A 22,725-nucleotide genomic window follows, 5' to 3' on the forward strand; every position below is an offset into this window, starting at 1 on the left:
ACCTTGACTGTTACCAAGGATTTCACCTGTCCAGTTGGTGTGTGATACTTGCCATGTCTACTTGTAAGCCATGCAGCTATCCATTTTATCAACAGTACATCAATACCTAGTTGTACTAATTTATTGATCAGTGTGTTGTGTATGACCCTGTCAAATGCTGAAGTTAAATTTATATAAATCACATCACAGCATAATTTTTCATTCATAGCTATTATTATATTGTTATAGAACCTCATGTTACAGGTGGTACTAGATCTATTTTCAACATATGCATGCTGATATGTGGTTTCAAGTCCCAGCCTATCCAGTTCTGACAATAACTTATCCAGTACTACCTTCTCCATTATTTTTCCACAACATGAAAGTAGACTTAAGGGTCTGTATGACTCTATGTTTGTCCTACTCCCCTTTCCCTTAAAGACAGGTTTAACAAGCACAGGTCTCCAATCTTGAGGAATCTCCCCATATGTATATTACCTAGTGAATAAAAGATATAATGGTAGTGTAAGTTCTTGCTGAAGTGTTCTCAGGTCATTGTTACTTATTCCGTCTCCTCCTTGCACTTTGTTTGAATCCAGTTTGCACAGTTCTTTTTCAATATAATCTAATTTGATTCCAGTATCTGGGGTTACCTGGATAAATTATTTATACACTTGGGCAAGCCCTTGGATAACGTCTTAAAGGTGCATAAACATACACTGATCTACGTCCGCCTTCTTAAAAAGATTGCCCTTGGTAAAAACAACATTAGGGTTAGACATGCATTATTATAGACATTAGAAATAAAGTACAATGTTCATGTCCAAGTTGCTGTGTATCTACTACATAGTCTGGAGATATGACCAGATCTCATAACATAACGATCTGGCCTGAATTTAGCAACAGTGACAGTCTTTGGTGACCAACCCATATCAGGAACTTCTACATTCATCCCAGGAATGGAAATAGTTTCCAACTTCCTCTGGAATTGGAACACTGGACAACTCACTCTGAGGTAAAGAGTCTTTCTCACAGGCTATGTGCTGTGGTATATGCTCTAACCAGTCTCAAATGTTTCCAATTTCACTTAAACTCTGCTCCTTGTGATTCCACAGTGTACAATCTTGGTTCTGGGCAAATATTCTCTACATCTCCAATCGGATCATAACCTTTGGACATTTGCATCCTTACCAGTTCTCCTTTTCATAATGAACTGAGCAGTTTGCTGGTCTTATCTTAGTAGGACTTCTCGGTTACATGCTTCTTCAACAGATTGGTTTTTCATTAACCTGTTGTTCTTAACACATGGAAGCAGCAATTGACTACTGACGGATAATGTGGTTCTGGTTTGTCTTGACAGAAGTCTCTGAGCAGGTGAACCAAGATGTTTGTCATGTGAAAAACATCACCATTGTCTTGTTTTGACTTCTCTAGTAACTGCTTTGCACTTTAAACTGCACACTCTGCCAAACAATTTGACTGTGGGTACTCTGGGCTACTTGTGACATGAGTAAAGTCCCATTCTTTGGCAAATCTAAACTGCTGGTTTGTAAACTGTGTGCCATTGTCTGAAATAACTTTGTGTGGGCTACCATGGACTGCAAAATGGCACTTCATCTTAGTAATGACAGTACTGGATACTAGGTTGGTAAGTAGCTCAATTTCAAAACAATTGAAGCAAGAGTCTAACACCAAATAATATGGACCATTCCACTTGAAAATGTCGATGGCCGCTGTTGATCAAGGTAGTTCAGGAATCTGGTTTAGCTGAAGTGGTTCCTACTGTTGCTTAAAAACCTCAGCTTTGGCCGGCTAAGATCTAGCTGTATTCAACTGGATGTATAAGAGAATTTAAGTACCTTTATCTGCACTTTTTTTCAAATAATACAGTATTTAAATTGATCTAACTGGGTTGCAGGAATATTAACTGAACTGGAAGTTTTGACTCTGCTCTTCAGTCAGTGCTTGCTTGAATTTTATTATTTGTTAGTAATTGCAGGTGTAGGGGTAGCCACATTATTTGATTTCCTGTCCTTGCCTATTTAAGTGGTACAGTTTGAAATATTTTCTGCTTAAAAACCTCAGCTTTGGCCGGCTAAGATCTAGCTGCATTCAACTGGACGTATAAGAGAATTTAAGTATCTTTATCTGCACTTTTTTCAAATAATACAGTATTTAAATTGATTTAACTGTGTTGCAGGAATATTAACTGAACTGGAAGTTTTGACTCTGCTCTTCAGTTAGTCCCACCCATCCTCCCTGTTTTTGTTTTGGTGTTAATCATAGTGGCCTTGAAACTGCCCGCCCCTCTTGTAAATTTGTGTTTGGATACTCCTTCTGGGCCCATCTCATTTGCTCACTCAACTGAGTGCAGTGAGATCATATTCTGAGTTCAGGCACTCCTACTGTGTACAAAGAGAGCATCTGGGAAACAGAAAAAAAAATTAAGCTTGTTTCCTGCCTTTCCTGTTAAGTGGGATAGACTGTTTGTAGGCTTCTGAGCCCCCAAGCCCTTCTGTGTTGGAGGGAAGCCTTCTAGCTTAGTTTATTTTTTACTTATAACTAGCCAGTTTTCTAGTTTCAGCACTCAAATCTGTTTCTTTGAACTCAGCACTTTTTCAGAACTCATTGTAAGCACTACATAAGCTGCAAATTACTACAGCACTCAACTTTCCTCACTGTCTAGTGGAAAGCAGTTTTTAGTACTTAATAAATAAGCACTTATCCAGGCATGTCTAAGGGTCAGCTCCCAGTGATTTCTCCTGTCTACCTGATGAATCTGGGCATCTTGGGGCAATGCAGCAATTGCCTCATGTACACAGACAACCCTCTCCTCCTACCACCCAACACTACAACCTGTGAGAGATGCACTTATATAGCCAAATTGGAAGCAAAGCTCACTTCACCCATGACTGGACTAGACAGTCAAGAGGAGAAGGTAAACACTTGCACCACACCACACTCATCACATAGTCCCTCAAAACCTACACCACCAAAACACATACATAGAAACACAAAACACACACCTACATTCGCGGAGGCTCTTAATAAAAACCTGCACAAGTATCAGGGACATCCAAAGCATAAACGCAAGCAAACTCCACCCCCCCAACACAACCCAAATGGCACATAGCCCACAAACTCAGTGTGCCACTCAACCACAGCCCATAAGGCATAACAACGTACCCAACACTCTAGTTATAGATGACTCTATTTTCAGGCACACTGATGTTCCACTCACTAGACTAAATAAGGAGAAAGTTACTGTCAGCTGCCTGTCAGGTGCCAGGATCCGCCACATAATGCATGCATTCAGGTCACTCCACAATAAGTACAAATATGACACTGTCATCGTCCATGTTGGTGTGAATGACCTGAGACGTACCTCCCTGGACTACATGAAAAGAGACATGGAGGAGCTCTCCGATCTTGTATCCCAGGCAGGTATGACCCTAACCCTGAGTATCATCCTGCCATCACCCAGAATGATACCACAGTACAAGGACAAAATGATTGACTCCAACAATTGGCTAAGCTTCTGGTGTCATTCTAAGGGGATCCAGTATTTGTCTGCCTGGGATGACATGATCGACAGTCCACGATGCTTTGCTAGAGATGGCCTGCACCTGTCGCCCTTAGGATTCCGGATACTGGCTAAGGCTCTTGCCACCCCTATAGTGCCTTTTTTAAGCAAGGTTCAAATGGCAAATTCACCACCATAACAGGTACAAGCAAGCAAAATCTGAGGGTAATGCTACTCAATGTTAGAAGTCTAAACCTCAAAATACACTCACTCGAGGCACTCCTTAAAATGGAGAACATTGACACCTGTGCAGTGACAGAACCTGGTTCAAAGCTCCAGAGAGCACCCCTGCATTACCAGGCTTCAATTTATACCGCACCTTTTGGCCACCTAACCCAGAAAGAAGCAGTAAAAGCAGAGGCGTGTCCATATTCATTAAGGATATCCACACCTCCAGGCTAGTTGCACAGCATAATGATTCCAAGATTATCCAAGTGTAACTAACTCTGGGCAAGACTGCAATCCAAATTGTAGCTTGCTACAGACCCCCCACAATGCCCCAGGATTCACACTCCTCATTTCTTGATACACTGGAAATTATTAGGGTATAACCCAACACCCTAATAATGGGCGATTTCAACTACCCCACCATTAACTGGGAAAACTACTCATGTACCAACTCTCTTGCTCAACGTTTTCTAGAATTCATAAATTCCAACGCCTTGGATCAACTTATTTACACCCCTACCAGGGGCAGCAATATCCTAGACCTGGTAATTACCAACATGGGAAACCGGTGTTTCACACCAGAGGTCAATTCCTCGTTGGTCAGATCCAACCATAAGCTAATCAGCCTAGATATCCACATCCCACCCCCAGCCCCAATTAGGGAAACCATTGTAAAAAACTTCGCAAAAGCCAACTCCACACTTCTTAAGACAGAAGTGGCAAACTTCATGACACCCATGCAGACGGATAATAGAGGTATGACTGCCGAATCCTACACAAATGCACTTTATAAGCACTTAAACAAGTGCATGGATCATGCTATCCCTAATAGAACCAAGATGTTATCCTCCAAAAAAAAGAAGCCAATCTGGTGGTCCTCTGCCATAAACAAACTCTACAACAGAAGAAAGAAACTGTTGCAAAAAAGAGTAAAATCCCATGACTGGAGGAACTCCCTGGTCAACCTCAGTAAGAAGCTGAGATCCCTCATAAAATCCTCCAAAGCTAGTTCCAAAAACAAAATTGCCACTGACTCTAAAGACAACCACAAAGCATTCTATAGCTATGTCAAGAATCTAAATGGGAACACTCAGATCTGCTCTGAGTTACAGCATAATGGCACTAAATATACAGAACCAACTGATATTGCCAACATCCTAGCAGACAGGTTCAGTGCTAACTTTTCCCCCCTCTCACCCCCCTAGAGGGCCCATCTCTATACCAGAAGAATGCAAAGTTCCTATAATCACGGCTGCAAAGGTAAAAAACACACTCTCCAAAGCCGAGAACACAGCATCCATGGGACCTGACAATATTCCAGGCTGTGTTCTACATGAACTACAGAATGAACTGGCACCCTACCTAAATACCATGTTCAATCATAGCCTCATCTCAGGCTTTGTACCCTCTGAATGGTGCACTGCGACAGTTATCCCACTCCACAAAGGGGGAGCCACGACGGACCCTGGGAACTACCGCCCCATTAGCCTGACGAGCCTGGTCTGCAAGACATTGGTAATCTCCAAACTATGGACCCTACTCAGTTTGGATTTGTAAAAGGCAGATCATGTCTTCTAAACCTGATTGACTTCTTTGAAGCAGTCACCAAAGCCATAGATGAGGGTAAAATGGTTCACACAGCTTATCTAGATCTCGCCAAGGCTTTTAACACCATCCCCCACTCTGGAATTATAGATAAGCTCACTAAACTAGATACAAATCCCTATGTCACAAGATGGGTTGCCAATTGGCTCATGGACAGAACCCACACTGTGAAAGTAGCGGATTCCAAATCCGACATCAGACCAGTGACAATTGGAGTACCACAGGGTTCAGTCCTGGGTCCTCTCCTGTTTGGTATCTACTTCTCTGAAGTGCAGGCCAACACAGAAGGTCTTTGGCTAACAAAGTTTGCAGATGACTGCAAACTAGGAGCCATAATCAAAACTCCTAACGATGTGGACAAACTACAAAAGGGCCTCACTGAGACAGATACCTGGTGTCAAAGCCATGGCCTGAAGCTCAATGCCAAAAAGTGTATTGTCATCCCCTTTGGTAAAAACTCTGTACCCATTAACTACCACATAGCTGGTAGTCTACTTAATGCCAAAAATGTGATAAGAGACCTTGGGACACAGGTGGACAGTAGTCTCTCCTTTGATAATCACATCACCACAGTGGTCAGGAAATCCTTCTAAGTGGCTCATCTCATCACAAAAGGATTCTCATCCAGAAAAAAAGAGGTCATTGTTCCCCTATACTCATCACTCATTAGACCCATTATAGAGTACAATGCCCCTTTTGGTATGTACCTCACAAGACATCTACAACAACTGGAAAGACCACAGAAAATTGGGAGGGTGGCCTAATGGTTAAGGTGTTTGCCTTACAAACACAAGGTCCAGGGTTTGAGTCTCGCAAGGGATAACTGGCTAGGCATAAAATGGCTCGCAAGGGCAGTTAGCTTAGTATTAATCTATGAACCTATGAACAAAGAGGATTACTGGCCTCAAACAGATGCCCTATGCAGACTGTCTCAAAAAATTACAGCTTTACTCCATCGCATATCACCTACTCAGGGGCGGTCTCTGCCTAACATAGAAAGCTATGTCAAACCCAGAGCTGCTGGACATGCTCCACTTAAAGAAATCCCAATCCCTCCGAGCTACATGCTCTAGGTACCTTAACCTTGTCACCACAATAAACAGAACATGCTGGAGGGAAAGATTCCTGTCCCAGAGACTTCCCATACTCTGGAACAGACTACCTATCTATGTCAGACAGAGCTCCTCATTAGCACTCTTCAAGAAAAATCTTGATGATTGGATGAGAAATGTGAAATTCACCCCGGGGATCACTTCTGTGGCTCTGCTCGACAGGGGCACAGGAAAATAATTTTCTTGGGTGGCAACATTTTTTGGCAAGGCTTGTATGGGCCCTAGGGCCAATAGCCTAGTACCTACCTATGATCCTATGAACTTATGTGGCTTTGTCCTATTACACACAGAACAAGTTAAAAGTACTCTCTCAATATCTTGTGAAATAGAAGGCTAAAATACTAATCCTATCGCCTTTATCTTGGTAGAATCTGTTCCTGGGTGACCATAGTGCAAGATGGTTGTGTACTCTTGTTGCAAGGACTTTGGAACTATTACTTTTGGACCTTTCATAATGATACCTTTGTCAGACAAAATCTCATCTCTGTATGGAAAATAAGGTTGCACTTCTAGAGGTAAACTAGATTGCCTGGATGGCCATTCTTGCTAAATAAAGTGGTCAAGCCTTTGTAAAACTGGATCTGTGGCTGTGTGAACTCCCAGCTTATCAGGACGCGTGGAAGAAAAATTTTTCATTTCCATGACTTCAAAATCAAGATTTTCATCCTCATGCTGTTCAGTGGTGTTTCTGTGTAATCTGGATAATGTATCTGTAAGATAGAGAAGTGTGCCTTTCTTGTAAACAAGAGGGAAATTATACTTTTGCAATCTCATCATCATACGTTGTAATCTGGCTGTAGCTGAGTACATAGGCTTTCTCAAGATTGTGACTAAGGGTTGGTGGTCTGTTTTGATCTGTATAGGCCTACCATAAACATAATCATGGAACTTGGAACATGCAAACACAATTGCCAAAAGATCTTTCTCTATCTGAGCATACTACTTCTCAGTTTGGGTAAGAGTTCTTGATGCATAGGCAACAGGTTGACCCTCTTGTAGAATGACTGCACCAAGACCAAATTTCGAAGCATTTCATGAAAGAGTAACTGGCTTGTGAGCATCATAGTATCTGAGAGTTGGCGGACTAGCAATTCTGTGTTTCAGGATATCAAATGCTCTATGGTGTTGCTCTAAGCAAGTCCAGGATACATCTTTACTTGTCAGCTCTCTAAGCAGTGCTGATAGTTGGCTCAAGTCTGGAATGAACTTGCCTAGGTAGTTAACCATGCCATGAATTCTCTGTTTCAGAACATCAAATGCTCTATGGTGTTGCTCTAACCAAGACCAGGATACATCTTTACTTGTCAGCTCTCTAAGCAGTGCTGATAGTTGGCTCAAGTCTAGAATGAACTTGCCTAGGTAGTTAACCATGCCATGAATTTTCTGTTTCAGAACATCAAATGCTCTATGGTGTTGCTCTAACCAAGACCAGGATATATCTTTACTTGTCAGCTCTCAAAGCAGTGCTGATAGTTGGCTCAAGTCTGGAATGAACTTGCCTTGGTAGTTAACCATGCCAAGAAAACATTGCAGGGCTTGAACACTGTCTGGAGCTGGCATCTTGAGAATGGCTGTTTGTTTAGAAGGGTCTGGTTGTAGGCCTGAACTAGTAAATAAATGACGAACATATGTAACCTCTTGTAGCCCGAATTTGCATTTCTGTGGATTGAGAGATTCACCTGTCATGCTCTTTCCAGAACTTTTCTGAGGTGACTGTTATGCTCAGCTTCATTGTTACCTCCTACTTGTATGCCATCTACTATAATAGCACAAGGATATCCAGAAAAAAAGTTGCTCCATTGCATGTTGAAAGACCTCACTTGCAGAATTGATCCCAAATGGCATTCTCAAAAATCTGTACCTGTCAGCCAGAGTACTAAACGGAGTGAGCAATGGTGATTTATTGTCAAGCAGAATTTGCCAAAATGAACTCTTTGCATCTAAGACAGAAAAAAACAGTGGTATTTGGCATCAAGGCCGCAACTTCTTCAACTGTGCACATTGGATGATGGGGTCTTTTTAGTGCTTTGTTCAAATCTCATAGATCAGTACATGTTCTGATGTCATCTGAGCTTTTCATTTGAGCTACCACCATGGAAGATACCCACTCAGTTGGTTATGCAACTGAACAAATCACATCTTGTCTTACCATTTTATCCAGCTCAGCTTTGACTCTGTCCTGCATAGCTATTGGAACTCTCTGGGCTGGCCTGAAATCTGGGTCTAACTTCATGGAGTACACAACTGGAAGCTTCCCTAGTTTGTCTTCAAAAATATCAACATAGGTAGAAAAATATACTGGGTTAAATTAGAGTAGTGGTCTTTCAAGCTAACTTAGTGGACTTTGTTATTAAATGAAAGCAGTCCCATTTTTAAAGTGTCTCTGAGCCCTAATAATGACTGGACGTGCCTCTTGACCACATAAAATAAAGTCATAACTTCTTCCAGCAGAGTCACATGAAAGCACTACTGAGCCTTCATTATGAATTTCTTCTCCACAATAAGCAACAAGCTTCACACACCTTGTAAAATGAAGCCTTTCATCATGACACACTCTAGCAAATATTTCTGCTGGCATAACATTGTACTTGGAACCTGTGTCAACTTTGAGCTCTGTGGGTTTTCTATATATCTGAACAGTACAAAATACTTTATTCTTTGCCCTTGCATCTACTGCATTGACTATTTTATGAAGTACTGATACACCATCAACATAAACAGTAAGGTTGCATTGTCTAATTGATCAGTGTTTCTTGAAATGTTCCCTTTTAATACAAGAATGTGGGCCTTTTGATTTGCAGAACCTCTTGAAATGATTCCAGTCATTGCTGACCAAAAGCTAAACATTTCTCACTTTTAACTTCATGATTTCCACCACAGTTATAAGAGTTGGCAATGAAACCAGGTCGGGGCCCATATGCTTTGAGTTTACTCTTATGCTTCACTGAGACTGTGCGAACTCTGGAATTTGCTGGGAAGCTCTGGGGTTTATCAGTGGGTGCTGGAGGGGTTACAGTTGCTGCAATGTGTTTGGATCTGTTTCTTTTAATCACATGCTGCATAGTATCAACATAAGCTTTATTACTGTGCCTTCTAGAGCTATTCTCATTTGTAAGCCTATGTGTGTGCTTTTCTGTGAGCTCATATATCTGACAACTCTCAATGGCCTTATTCAAAGTTAAGTCACTGTCATGAAGCAAAATCTTTCTCACAGCATCATCTTTAATACCACACACAAGACCATCTTTTATCAATTCATCTCTCAAATCAACAAATCTGTACACTTTAGCCTTAGTTAGTTATATATGCTGCAAAAGTTTCACCAGACTTTTGATCACTCATATAGAATAAGTGCCTTTCCATTGTAACATTTGTCTGGGGTTTACACATTTCTCTAAATGTATGTTTCAAAGCACTCAGGGTCCTCCCTTGACTAAGTTGGTACAATAATATGACAGTTTTCCCCAACTTCTGCAAAGATAGCTGGCGCATACACAAATGAACGTTCCCTTTTTATGGCTTCTGACTCTGCTAAATTAAGCAGAATAAATGCCTTTGTATGATCATCTTTATCAGAAAATGTAGCCTGTATGAAAATATCATAATCTTGCTCAAACACTCTCCAGTTTTTTGAAATATTATTGTCAAACACAAGTGCACTGGGTTTTCGAAATCTGTCGACCATGTCCACAAAGTATACACAAATACAGTGAAAATATGGCCCTTATAATTATATAAGAACAAACTGTTCTGTGAGCTTCTAATAACATTCAGTTGCACAGTAATCCCTTCAAATACTTTATTTTGTGAAATATGCTCTGTAATGGCTGTATTTTGTGAAATAACTTTACTGTAATCCTGCACAAACATGCGAAAACTTTATACACTTCTAATAACTCTGATATCTTGATTAATACGAAAAATACGTGTTTAATGAAAATGCAGTCATTTCCTCTTATTTTATTCATTATATGCAATTCAGACATTATTTTAAACATTTTCCATAGAAATTTGAATATGTTTATCAATATCAGGCATATCGTTTTTTTCGAATATTGTTTAGAGCTTTCTGTATGCCTTGTTTCATATTTTGCGAATAAGAAATAGTTTTGAGCAAGTTTTAATATCTAAAATTTGTTTTGGACGTGTTTTCTGAAATATGCATGCAGTAGGGATGATTCACTCCTTTATATTCCTCCAGGGCCAACTGGGTGCCAATCAGACTTAAATGGAAGAAACTGGAAACTCTGTCTGGCAACACGTTGTTTTAGCCATGCTTTTTCTAACATCATACCCCTTTAGACATGCCGCTTCAGGCACCATGCCCCTTTAGACATGCCGCTTCAGACACCATTCCCCTTTAGACATGCCACTTCTGACACCATGCCCCTTTAGACATGCCACTTCTGACACCATGCCCCTTTAGACATGCCACTTCTGACACCGTGCCCCTTTAGACATGCTGCTTCTGACACCATGCCCCTTTAGACATGTCGCTTCAGACACCATGCCCCTTTAGACATGCCGCTTCAGACACCATGCCCCTTTAGACATGCCACTTCAGACACCATGCCCCTTTAGACATGCCACTTCTGACACCATGCCCCTTTAGACATGCCACTTCTGACACCGTGCCCCTTTAGACATGCCACTTCTGACACCATGCCCCTTTAGACATGCCGCTTCAGACACCATGCCCCTTTAGACATGCCGCTTCAGGCACCATGTCCCTTTAGACATGCCGCTTCAGACACCATGCCCCTATAGACATGCCGCTTCAGACACCATGCCCCTTTAGACATGCCTCTTCAGACACCATGCCCCTTTAGACATGCCGCTTCATACACCATGCCCCTTTAGACATGCCGCTTCAGACACCATGCCCCTTTAGACATGCCGCTTTAGACACCATGCCCTTTTAGACATGCCACTTCTGACTCCATGTCACTTGTCCCTCGCTAACATAGATGACAAGCAGGTGGGGTAGTTCGTTTAGTAGCTTTAATACATCGAAACACATTAGGATGGATAGCAGCATCATAAAATATAAGCAAACTGGTTAACAGACAGACATTACATGCATACATGCTTTCATCTCAACAGCTTACTACAAAATGGCAGTCAGACTTGCACATGCTCAGTATTTATACACTTGTGCAAGCCCTTGGATAGCTTCTTAATGGTACATACACACACACACACACACACATTGATCTACACTATGTACCAAAGTATTAAGCACATTTATAAACAGGCTTGAAAGAGTTAAGACAATTGCCTGATTTCGACAGCTGCAGTTATTTAAGTCAGAAATTGAACAGTCAGAACTTTTATTTGTACTACTCACATGGAAACATTTTCCTGTACTATTTATTTTCTGCATATTTCAGAAAAAAATGATTATTAAGTCCATGTCCCTGCATTCTTTATTGAACATGCAACGTGGATTGCTTTTTTTTTCCAAACTATTTTTTTAATCTCCAACAGAACAACAACGAGAAGGAAACAAGCAAACAGATGCTTTTGTAAAATTTACAATAATGAATGACAGTAACAAATCACATTTAAAGTTTAGATTGTACTTCTGCTCTTTTTTTATTTTTCTTGTCTGTTATATTTGTCTAGTAATGTTTGGACATTTTGCTAATAAATATATTTTGATTTTTTTCCCATTTGATCTTACAATGATGGTATTTACAAGCTCTATGAAATCTGGTAAAGATTCACTTTTCTTTGTTGTAATGGATTTTTTTTTTTTTTGCTATTGTAAACAAAATCCACACTGAAAATATTGTTATGATTTAATACAGGCAGGGATTGAGGAATTGTCAGAATCAGTGATATAGTACATAGTAATATATCAATCAGTAATACTATTTAATTAAATCATTCAATAGTACACTACTAGACAGCCAAACACATGATAATGGATGCAACTGAGGCTTGTAATCGGAGGTAAATTTGCCCTTTTATCAGCAGCATGTAGAAAGTCACCTGCTAAGGCATTCATAGCAAAATACATGTGCAACTGGGACTCTCATGCAGAAATACATCCGTATAAAACCATGCACATAACTGATGGATGTAGAAAATGTTTGTCACAGCCTTTATGTGCACACATATATCTTGCAAGTACACACATTACAGCAGTGACTCAGTAGTACAGTCTGTTCAATGACTTGCATACAGTGCATTTTGTCACACACACAGTCCTGGGTTCAAATCCAGTGTTGTGCTGCATTTCAATTACATTATTGTGAAGACAGCGATTAATGACTCACTAATACACTCTTTATCCACACAAAGTATTGCATATTAAAAAGCCGCTTTTCAGTGCATGAAGTCACAGGCCTGCAGGTATGTACATACTTCACATAGCCATATAGCAGTACAATATGCCGCCTAGTACTCTGTTATTGACACAGTTACCTAACATACATGTCTTAATTGGAGTGTAAATGGTACCCTCACCCTGGCACTGCCTCTACAACAGCCCCGACACAGCTGACACAGAAACACCTACAGCTTGTTGTTCTTCAAAGTGTTCACACTCTCTACCTATGTCTACTACTTGAAGCAGCAGCTGCATCCTGTGGTACACACAACTCTATGAAAAGGTTTCTGCTACAGACCTACCCTCTATGACAATGTAGTCTTCTTGCCCCAGTAGTGTCCATCTCAACAGCTAAGAAAGGAGCCCAGGTCTACATGAAGGCCTTACATATTACACAGTGCTTGCATGTTATTGGCTAATGATAGTGCAATTCAGCTGCTTTGGCTATAATTCGCATTTCAGAACCACAAATCAATTTAGAGGTAATCACCTGCTGATGGGGAGCATGTTTAAAGGGCAGGCAGCTGGCTATGGGGAACCATTCTGTATGAGACCTTACTCACACAGAGCATGCCTTTGGGAAACTTTACCAGACACACAGTTCAGCAGGAGAGTACTGCACTCTAGTAGATATGCAACTGTTTTTTGTGTATAACAGGATTCAGACGGGAGGATAGAGGTATGGGGAATAGGGATTACAGCATTAAGCCAGTCTTAGACCTGTGGTAATGACATGCCAGTGATACCCTGCTGACTTACATCTACAGGGGGCATACAATACATCAGGGTAACATTGTCTTTTGTCAGTGTGGCACACTGGTATTTGTCTGGCACTGCTTCTGTGATGTATTATTGTGTGGTTATCCTTAGGGGACACACCTCAGTGGACTGGAGTGTTGGGTGTATGATCATACAGCAGATGCTGTCATGGCACATTGAGAATACCACTGTAATGGTACTATCTTGGTTGTATCCACACACATAGTATGTTGTCAAACTGTGGGTTATGCCATGTGTGAGCAAGCAGTGGATAGTGCAGGCCATTGTGCCCTTTCTGTATCTGTACATAGTGGGCATCCATGTATCTGATCCTGTAGTGTGTTCCCCTTGTGTTCTCTTTCGGGAATAATGTACCACAGAGGACACCCACCCTTCTTGAATGCAGAGAATGAGATAATCTTGCAAGGACTAAGGCAACATCATCCTGTTATCCTGTGAAGACATAATAGGGAACATCGGGCTGCATTCTGGTCAGACATTGTCCTTGATGTTAATCCCAGGGGCCAGCAAAGCAGGACATGTGAGCAGGTTCACCACCAGGCAACTGATATGATTAATGCAGCACGTCGATGGGCAGCAGGTATTGCTAGGGATCATGCCGTCACTGGTGGAGAGCCTGCAGTGGAACAGCAGCTCTCAGTCACTGTGGAATTTGTGGCATACCTAAACACACATGACAGCTCCAAGGCATCCATCACACCATACATCATGGAGGTGGGTGCCAAAGCTTCCACAGCTAATGAGTGTGCAGGTAAGCTTACTGTGATCATCACTGTGATACTGTAACAGTCAGTGTGTCAAGCTGTATATACATTTATGTGGGGGTTAGGGATTTGTTCTTTAGGGGTGGTGTAAACCCAGTTATACACTCATATGTAGATTCGGACGAATACAGAAAGTAACAAACTAGCTACTGTAAATGTGAGATATATGGATGTATTACCTTGTTGTGTTGCAACATGCATTGGTACTGACATTACCCCACCCTCAACTTTTCACAGGTTCATCAGGTATTACCTAAGGCTATGGTCCTGCTCCTGGTAAGTATGACACTTGTTTTGTTAAGGAACAATTATAGTCTAGTACAGGACAGGGCCAGAATAATGCCCTATGTACACATAATTATGTGTGTAGACTGTGCAGGATGTTTTTACTTGCCAGTCTGGAGGAAGTACCTAAGGGTTTGAGAGGGGGTAGTCACAGGAATGTAGTTCAACAAACAGACACACTTTGGCAGTTACAGGTAAGAACAGATCCAGCTCCTGGTTTAAATGAGGTCAGGAATCTAAAATGCCTTTTAAAATACAACAGGTTGAAGGCAAATACATTAGGCAGTGAGATGTGTGTTTCCATGTAATTGTGAAGAGAGTTGTACTGGGTTTTATGTGCTGATTTTTACAATAATAGTATCATACTGAGTAAACAAAAGGTAAATATTACTGGTCATGCTTGACTTGATTTACTTCAAGTGATGGTTATAAAGGTCTTGAGTTAAATTTGAATTGTGTTCCGAGGTATTGATTTGTGGCTGAAGGTGGGGAAGGAAGTTATCTGATCGCTAATGCAGTTGTGGTTCTTCATTGTTAGGAGTCTTGGATGCTTTTCATACACAGTAGTGCAGGTGTTAATTTACTGCTTTTTTCATTCTTATTGCAGGTGGCCGTGGGGGTTGGAGTCTGACCCCTACACAACCTGATGTCAGTGTCTTCTCAGACACAGATGATGATGGTGGCCACAGTGAGGCATATGTGGGGGTGTCTGGGGCTGAATCTGTCCCAGAGGTAGACATCACTCTTCTGCCCCCATTGTCACCACACACAGTCTGTATGCCTACATATACCTCATCCCGGAGGCCACAGATATGGGACAGTCAGAAGGTGGAGACATTGAACAGGAAAGTGTGGCAACTATGACTCCAGTCAGTGTAGACACTGGCCATAGCCAGAGAGCTGGCGAGGTCCCACACAGGTGGATTGTAGGAGGCTCACTGTCCATCCCAACAGTTCTTGGAATTCATAAATTCCAACCCCCTGGATCAACTAATCCATTGTCCCACCAGGGGCTCCAATATCCAAGACCTGGTCTTACCAACATGGGAGATAGATGCTCCACACCAGTGGTCACCCCTTTATTGGTCAGGTCTGACCATGAGCTAATCACACTTGACATCCACATCCCACTCCCACCCCCCAGTAAGGAAACCTCTGTAAAAAACTTCTCCAAAGCCAACTTCATGCTACTTAAGTCAGAAGTGACAAACTTCATGGCACCCATGCAGACAGGAGCTGAAAGTTCGACTGCTGAATCCTACACTAAAGCACTGTACGAGCACATCCATTCGTGCATGAATTGTCCCATCCCAAATAGAACCAAGATATTATCCTCCAAAATAGGAAGCCAATCTGGGTGTCCCCTGCCATAAACAAACTATACAACAGAAGGAAGAAACTATTGCAGAAAAGAGGAAAATTCCAGGATGCAAAAAACTCCCTTACCAGCCTCAGTAAGAAGATGAGATCCCTCATAAAATCCTCCAAAGCTAGTTATGAAAATAAAATTGCCAAAGATTCCAAGGACAACCACAAGTCATTCTATAGTTATGTCAAGAATCTAAATGGCAATGCTCAGATCTGCTCTGAGCTACAACAGAATAGCATTAAATGTACTGATCCCAAGGATGTTGCCAATATCCTGGCAGATCGATTTAGTGCCAACTTAACCCCCCCTCTCACCCCCTAAATGGCCCATCTCAATACCAAAAGATTGCCAAATTCTGGTAATCACAGATACACAATTAGAAACAGCATTCTCCAAAGCTAAGAATACAGCACCCATGGGACCAGATGACATCCCAGGCTGTGTACTTCATGAACTACAAAATGAACTGGCACCTCACCTAAGTGTCATGTTTAATCATAGCCTCATCTCAGGCTTCATGCCCACTGAGTGGTGCACAGCTACAGTTATCCCACTCCATAAGGGGGGGGATCCTCCTTGGATCCCAGGAACTACCATCCCATCAGTCTGATGAGCCTGATCTGCAAGGGTATGGAACGCATTATCATGGAACTTATAAACAAATACTTTGGCAACCTTCAAACATTGGAACCCACCCAGTTTGGGTTCGTGAAGGGCCAATCTTCTCTGCTGAACCTGATTGACTTCTTCGAATCAGTCTCCTGAGATGTGGACGAGAGTAAGGCAGTTCACACAGCCTATCTGGACCTCGCTAAGGCCTTCAACATCATCCCCCACTCTGGAATCATAGATAAACTTACTAAGCTGGGCATAAATCCCTACGTCACTTGATGGGTTGCAACTGGCTTACTGTCAGAACCCAGACTGTAAAATTAGCCAACTCCAAATCCAGTTCCAGACAAGTGACAAGTGGAGTACCTCAGGGTTCAGTCCTGGGACCGCTGTTGTTTGGCATCTACTTCTCTGAAGTACAGGCTGTCACTAAGGGACTCTGGCTAACAAAGTTTGCAGATGACTGCAAACTGGGAGCCATTATCAAATCCCCAAATTATGTGGATATTCTACAAAAGGGCCTTACAGAAACAGATGCTTGTTGCCAGAGCCATGGGCTCGAGCTTAATGCCAAGAAATGTATAGTTATCCCCTTTGGGAAAAAAACATGCACCCATGAATTACCACATTGGTGGCAGTACACTAAACACCAAAAGTGTGATGAGAGACTTAGGGACACAGATGGACAGTGGTCTCACCTTCAATAACCATATCGCCGCAACAGTCAGGAAATCCTTCTATGTGGCACACCTCATCACTAAGGACTTTTCATCCAGAAAAAAGGAGGTCATTGTCCCACTGTACTCATCCCTCATTAGACCCATTATAGAGTACAACGCTCCATTTGGTATGTACCTCACAAGACATTTGCAGCAGCTAGAAAGGCCACAGAAATACCTCACTAAAAGAATCACAGGCCTAAAGCAGATGCCCTATTCTGACCATCTAAAAAACTCCAGCTGTACTCTGTGGCATATCGTCTACTCAGAGGCAATCTCTGCTTAACATACAAGGCCATGTCAAACTCTGAGCTGTTGAACATGCTCCACTTAAAGAAATCCCAATCCCTCAGAGCCACATGCTCCAGGGATCTAAACCTTGTCATCGCAATGAGCAAAACATGCTGAAGGGATAGGTACCTGACCCAGAGACTCCCCATACTCTGGAATAGACTGCCCATGCATGTCAAGCAGATCATCTCCTTGGCCCTTTTCAAAAGGAACCTTGACTATTGGATTGGAGATAGGAAATTCACCCCAGGGATCACATCAGTCACCCTGCTAGACAGGGGACCAGGGAAGTAAATACTGTGGGAAGAAATATCCGGGGAATTGTTTGGCTAGGCTTGTATAGGCCCTAGGGCCGATAGCCTAATACCAACCTATGAACCTATGAACCATTCAGCACCTGTTGCCGGTGTCACATCACTGGTCACCCGGCACATGCTTTGAGAGGTCATGGAGGCACAGGCACATTCTGAACGGAACACCTGGCATATGCTTAGGGTTATGCTTGCCACATAGTTTGACATCCATGACAGCCTCCACCACACTGGGAACACCCTAGATCAGTTGTCTGATGTAGTGGACAGACGGTGAGCTGAGACAGTGTCCGTCTTGCACCGCACATTGTCTTTGTTGGAACATATGGATGGAGTTGAGCATCAGACCTGTGGACATAGGCCAGCAGCAACAACATGTGCTGAGTGTCCATGTGGCCATGCACAATCATGCTCCCATAGTGGAAATACATCTAGCATTACAGAGGGAAGTGTGTTGTCCACACCACAACATGGCAGGCCATGGGTTCATGGTCCTCGGTGGTCCCATGGGGGACACGGTCCAAGCAAACAGCAGTCACCATCAGATACTATTACCGCTTCTGACGTTGGGCATGGAGATGCCAATGCAACTCCTGGCAGAGCCAATTTCCATGTTCAGGGCTGGAGAAGGTGAACTGCCAACTCTCCCACGTATGGTCCACAGCTATCCAACATACACATGTGTAGGGCTAGCACTGAGCTTGACTGTGTACATGCACACACTTACATACCACTGTCATATGTAGGTCACCTACAGACACACACATCACCTGTCCATGGTCCATCTGACATGCTCCCCCTGACTCACACACATGCTGTCTACCATTTGGGCCAGCCTAGGCCTCCTTCATCCCCACACAACACCTTGTGCAAGTGACGATACCTGTGCCACATCCCTGTCATTCTTGACATTGATGCAGGGAAATGCAACTATGTGTCTGATGCACAGTGTGACTATATTACTTAACATGTACCTGTGTAATGCAGTGTTGGTTCACCATGCCACTTGTAGTGATTAATGAGAGATACTGTATGCCGGCATTTGTAACGTGTAGGCAACATACATTTCCATACCTCCTGTGGTCCTTATGTTGTATGTTGTTGAACTGACTGTATAGTTACACAATGACAGGTGTTTCATGGGCCTGTTTCTGTTTCTGTTACAGGAGTCTGTTGGGATAACCTGTGGATACACAGCAGAAATAAAGCAGCACGAGATGGCATGTCAGCACAGTGGACATACGTTGTCAGCAAGGTACAGCACTATAACTGCAAGGCTCCGTACGTCCATATGTGTATAACAGGCTAACAAGGACAATGTTGGCATTCAGCATACTCATGAATTCCTAATCTGTGAGAAGGTCTGCTACCCTTCATAAGTGCCACTAGGTTTCTGATGGAGATAATGCATCTACATATATCCTGTGTCCAGTACCAACAGTTGCCCAGCAACAGTTATGATTGTTGCGTTTTGCATCCCAATGTGTAACCTGCACATGTGTGTCACAGCAGATGTGTGTGTGTGACATGCATGGGGACATGTGTCATGTAGTGTGTACTGCATGTTACATACCTGTCTCACCAGCATGTACTATGCATACCACACTAAAGTTGTTGGTGTGTAGCACAGGTGACACATATGTTAGTCCTGTCATGGATACATGGAAAGCACGCAGTGGGAACCAAAACCTCCCTGTATGGACCCATACACATCCCCTCCAAAGCATTTTGGAGACAGACTACACTTGTACGGTCGTGACATGGACTCCATAGGACATGTTATCTACACTGTGTATTGGTGTACCTTGGAACCTGTGTGGCTGCTACAGTTGTATGATATGCCTGTGTAGTGACATGGTAAGGGTGCAATTGCACACAATGATAGCTGTGATGACTGCCACATTCAGTACACCAGTGCCAGTCTGGGGTGTATGTCCCTAACCTGTCGGTATTGGTTGTACAACAGTGAATGCATGCACAACTTCCTAACCAGTGACAATCGAAGGCTACAGTACTCTCTGTGTTCAATCCATACTTCACATGGTTCTATGACATGTTGTAAAATGCTTTACCAGGTTTACACAAACCCATGGCTACACCGAGGCTAGCATCATTTCAAATCAGTGCATACAGGACATGCCAAGGCACACACATAATGCAGGTTGGCTGTATGTAGGTGTGCACACTTACCTGTGTAATGGTACATACTACAGATCACAGTATGTAGTGCATGCAACACAGCTCATGTCTGCTATTACTATCATTTTAGGACATATTATGCTTGATGACATACGCAGGCCTTGTTGTGGTCAGTCCTTCGGGGTACACATCACCCACTACAAATAAAACACTGCAATAGCCAACATATGTCTAGGCTACCAAGGTTATGCCATCTGGATATATACACATGCATCAAGTGGGTGGGAGTGAGAGTAGAACCTCTACCTATCTACTCTTAAACACTATAGATCACATTATTTATCACATACGCCATGACTTACATCTGATTTTACACTGTTTCCTGGTAATCTTAAGGTGGCTATCATCAGGCCATGTTGAAGAGGGCAGTGTGGAAGCCAGCAGCAAGTTACAGGGCCAAAAAGTGTATAACCATTGCAGGTAGATAGCCCATAAGGGCATGTCCATTAATTTGTAGGAAGATACACAGACCCACACACACTCTGACACAGTCATGTACCAAGAGTGCCAGAGTGAGATTAGAACCCCTGCCTATCTAGTCTTATTCACTATAGATCACAGTACTTATTACATGCACCACACATTAGGTGTGCTGCATGTGTGATTGCAGGCACAGTACATGTGCATTGTACAAACTAGGCCTGTGTTAACAAGCATCTCTGGCCTACAATGTGATATTGCTTCATAGTGATATCTGCATCTAGTATCCTAGCAGTGGGATACCTGTAATTATCCTAGCTATGTGTGTACAGTTACCAGTATGGCTGTATGTGGCTGCATGCAGTTACATAGGCATATATGTGGGCAGGGACAAGTTGGCGTGTCCATACATGCATTGACAACATTATACATTACAGCACCTGCTCACCTGTGTCTGTCTATGTGGTGACATCCAACAGGCACAGGGGTCTGTGAGTAAGTGGAATATGTACTGTTGCACCCATAGTTTGGATCCTTTGAACAACATTATGGCTGTGTGAGAGCAGAGATTTACTCACTATTATTAAGGTATGTCGGACAATACAGACATCCACTCACATATTTCTGTATATAACAGGGATGTATATATAACTGTAGCTTCATGTGAGTATGATATGTATATGTGTTTTGTAGATATATGAGGGGGTGTATGTATCATTTTAATATATATATATATATATATATATATATATATATATATATATATATATATATATATATATATATATATATATATATATATATATATATATATAGAGCTGTATATATCTATTTGACACTACATAGTGATAGATATACTATACATGTGAGAGGGATATAGTGACAGTGGGATATGTATACGTATATCTGTATGTATTGACATTTATACATAACTGGCATTTTGATGAAGGGGAAACAGGATTGCCCTCATTTTACCTAAGTGTATAGGCATGCCCAGTGGGACTCTCAGTACTAATAAGGTGACTCCAGTCCACACCTACCTGTACTTCAGTCTGTGTCTGTTTCTGCATTACCGCACTTCCCTCAAGCTGCCCACAGCATTACCCAGCTGTGTGCTGTAATTAATCTGGGACTGCAGTTGGTAATGCTACACCACCAATAGACTGACAGTCTGCATTCCTCTTAACCGTCCTGATTTCCAAAGGATGTCCACTGTTTTGCCTCATATATGTGGTATGTTCCGCATACATTTGTGGTCTTCTGGTGAAGTATTGAATATTGACATCAATACATTATACTACTTACAGACAAACATTTGTGTTTCAGATGTTATATCCTTCAGAACATTTGTACTAATGCAACACCTTCACTGCCAGTGACTTTCAAGTTTTACGGAGACAATATTTGATATCTGTCCCTATGTTTGGGCCTTTGTCCCCCCAGTCTTACTGCTTTTGTCCAGATTTTTTGCAGTAAGAGACAGTCTCTGAAAACACCAACACAGTACTATCTCACATGCAAAAGATTAGAACCATAAACACCATCATCCGTGTGAGTTTCTCTAGTCAACTGAGCCACTCAAGTCACCCGACAGAGAGAAGTCATTCATCATGCAATCGATAGCATACATATGTATATTGTTATCCTGTATGAGGAGAGACATACAATGGTGTGAGAATATCTATGTTACAGCCCTGAGATTGCCTGGTCCACTGATATACCATAGGTGATTTTCTGGTAAAGCAGTTGTATGGGTACACTGCTGTGTTGGGAGTGGGGGAACAATGGCACATAATCTGCTAGGATATACAGTAGTCCAAATATCATGTGAGTCCCCTGTTTAACATCTCCCTTGACTGATGTAGTGAATATTCCAACCCCGAGGCCTAGTGACTATTGAGGAACACATACTATTGGACTGGGTATCTGTAGTCCCATGTGGATGTTACAGCTGTCCAATTAGCCCACTATATTTCCTTGCATAACAGCTTTGCTGGAAAGGCTCACCCAGATTCTGCCACCGCTTTCTTTGAGGGAAAGCTTAGTTTGCTTTTTATTTCTTGTATTTTGTATTACTTTATTGCCTTTTTGTATTATGTATACTGGATTTGTTTTCTTTACACTGTGTTTTACTTGTATTCTGCTTTTAACTGCATATTAAAACTTGAAAAGAGACCACAGCTCTGTCTCTTGT

This window comes from Protopterus annectens, chromosome 1.part1 (genome assembly GCF_019279795.1).
Source record: "Protopterus annectens isolate FY-2018-M chromosome 1.part1, PAN1.0, whole genome shotgun sequence".
In the NCBI taxonomy this organism is placed as follows: domain Eukaryota; kingdom Metazoa; phylum Chordata; order Ceratodontiformes; family Protopteridae; genus Protopterus; species Protopterus annectens.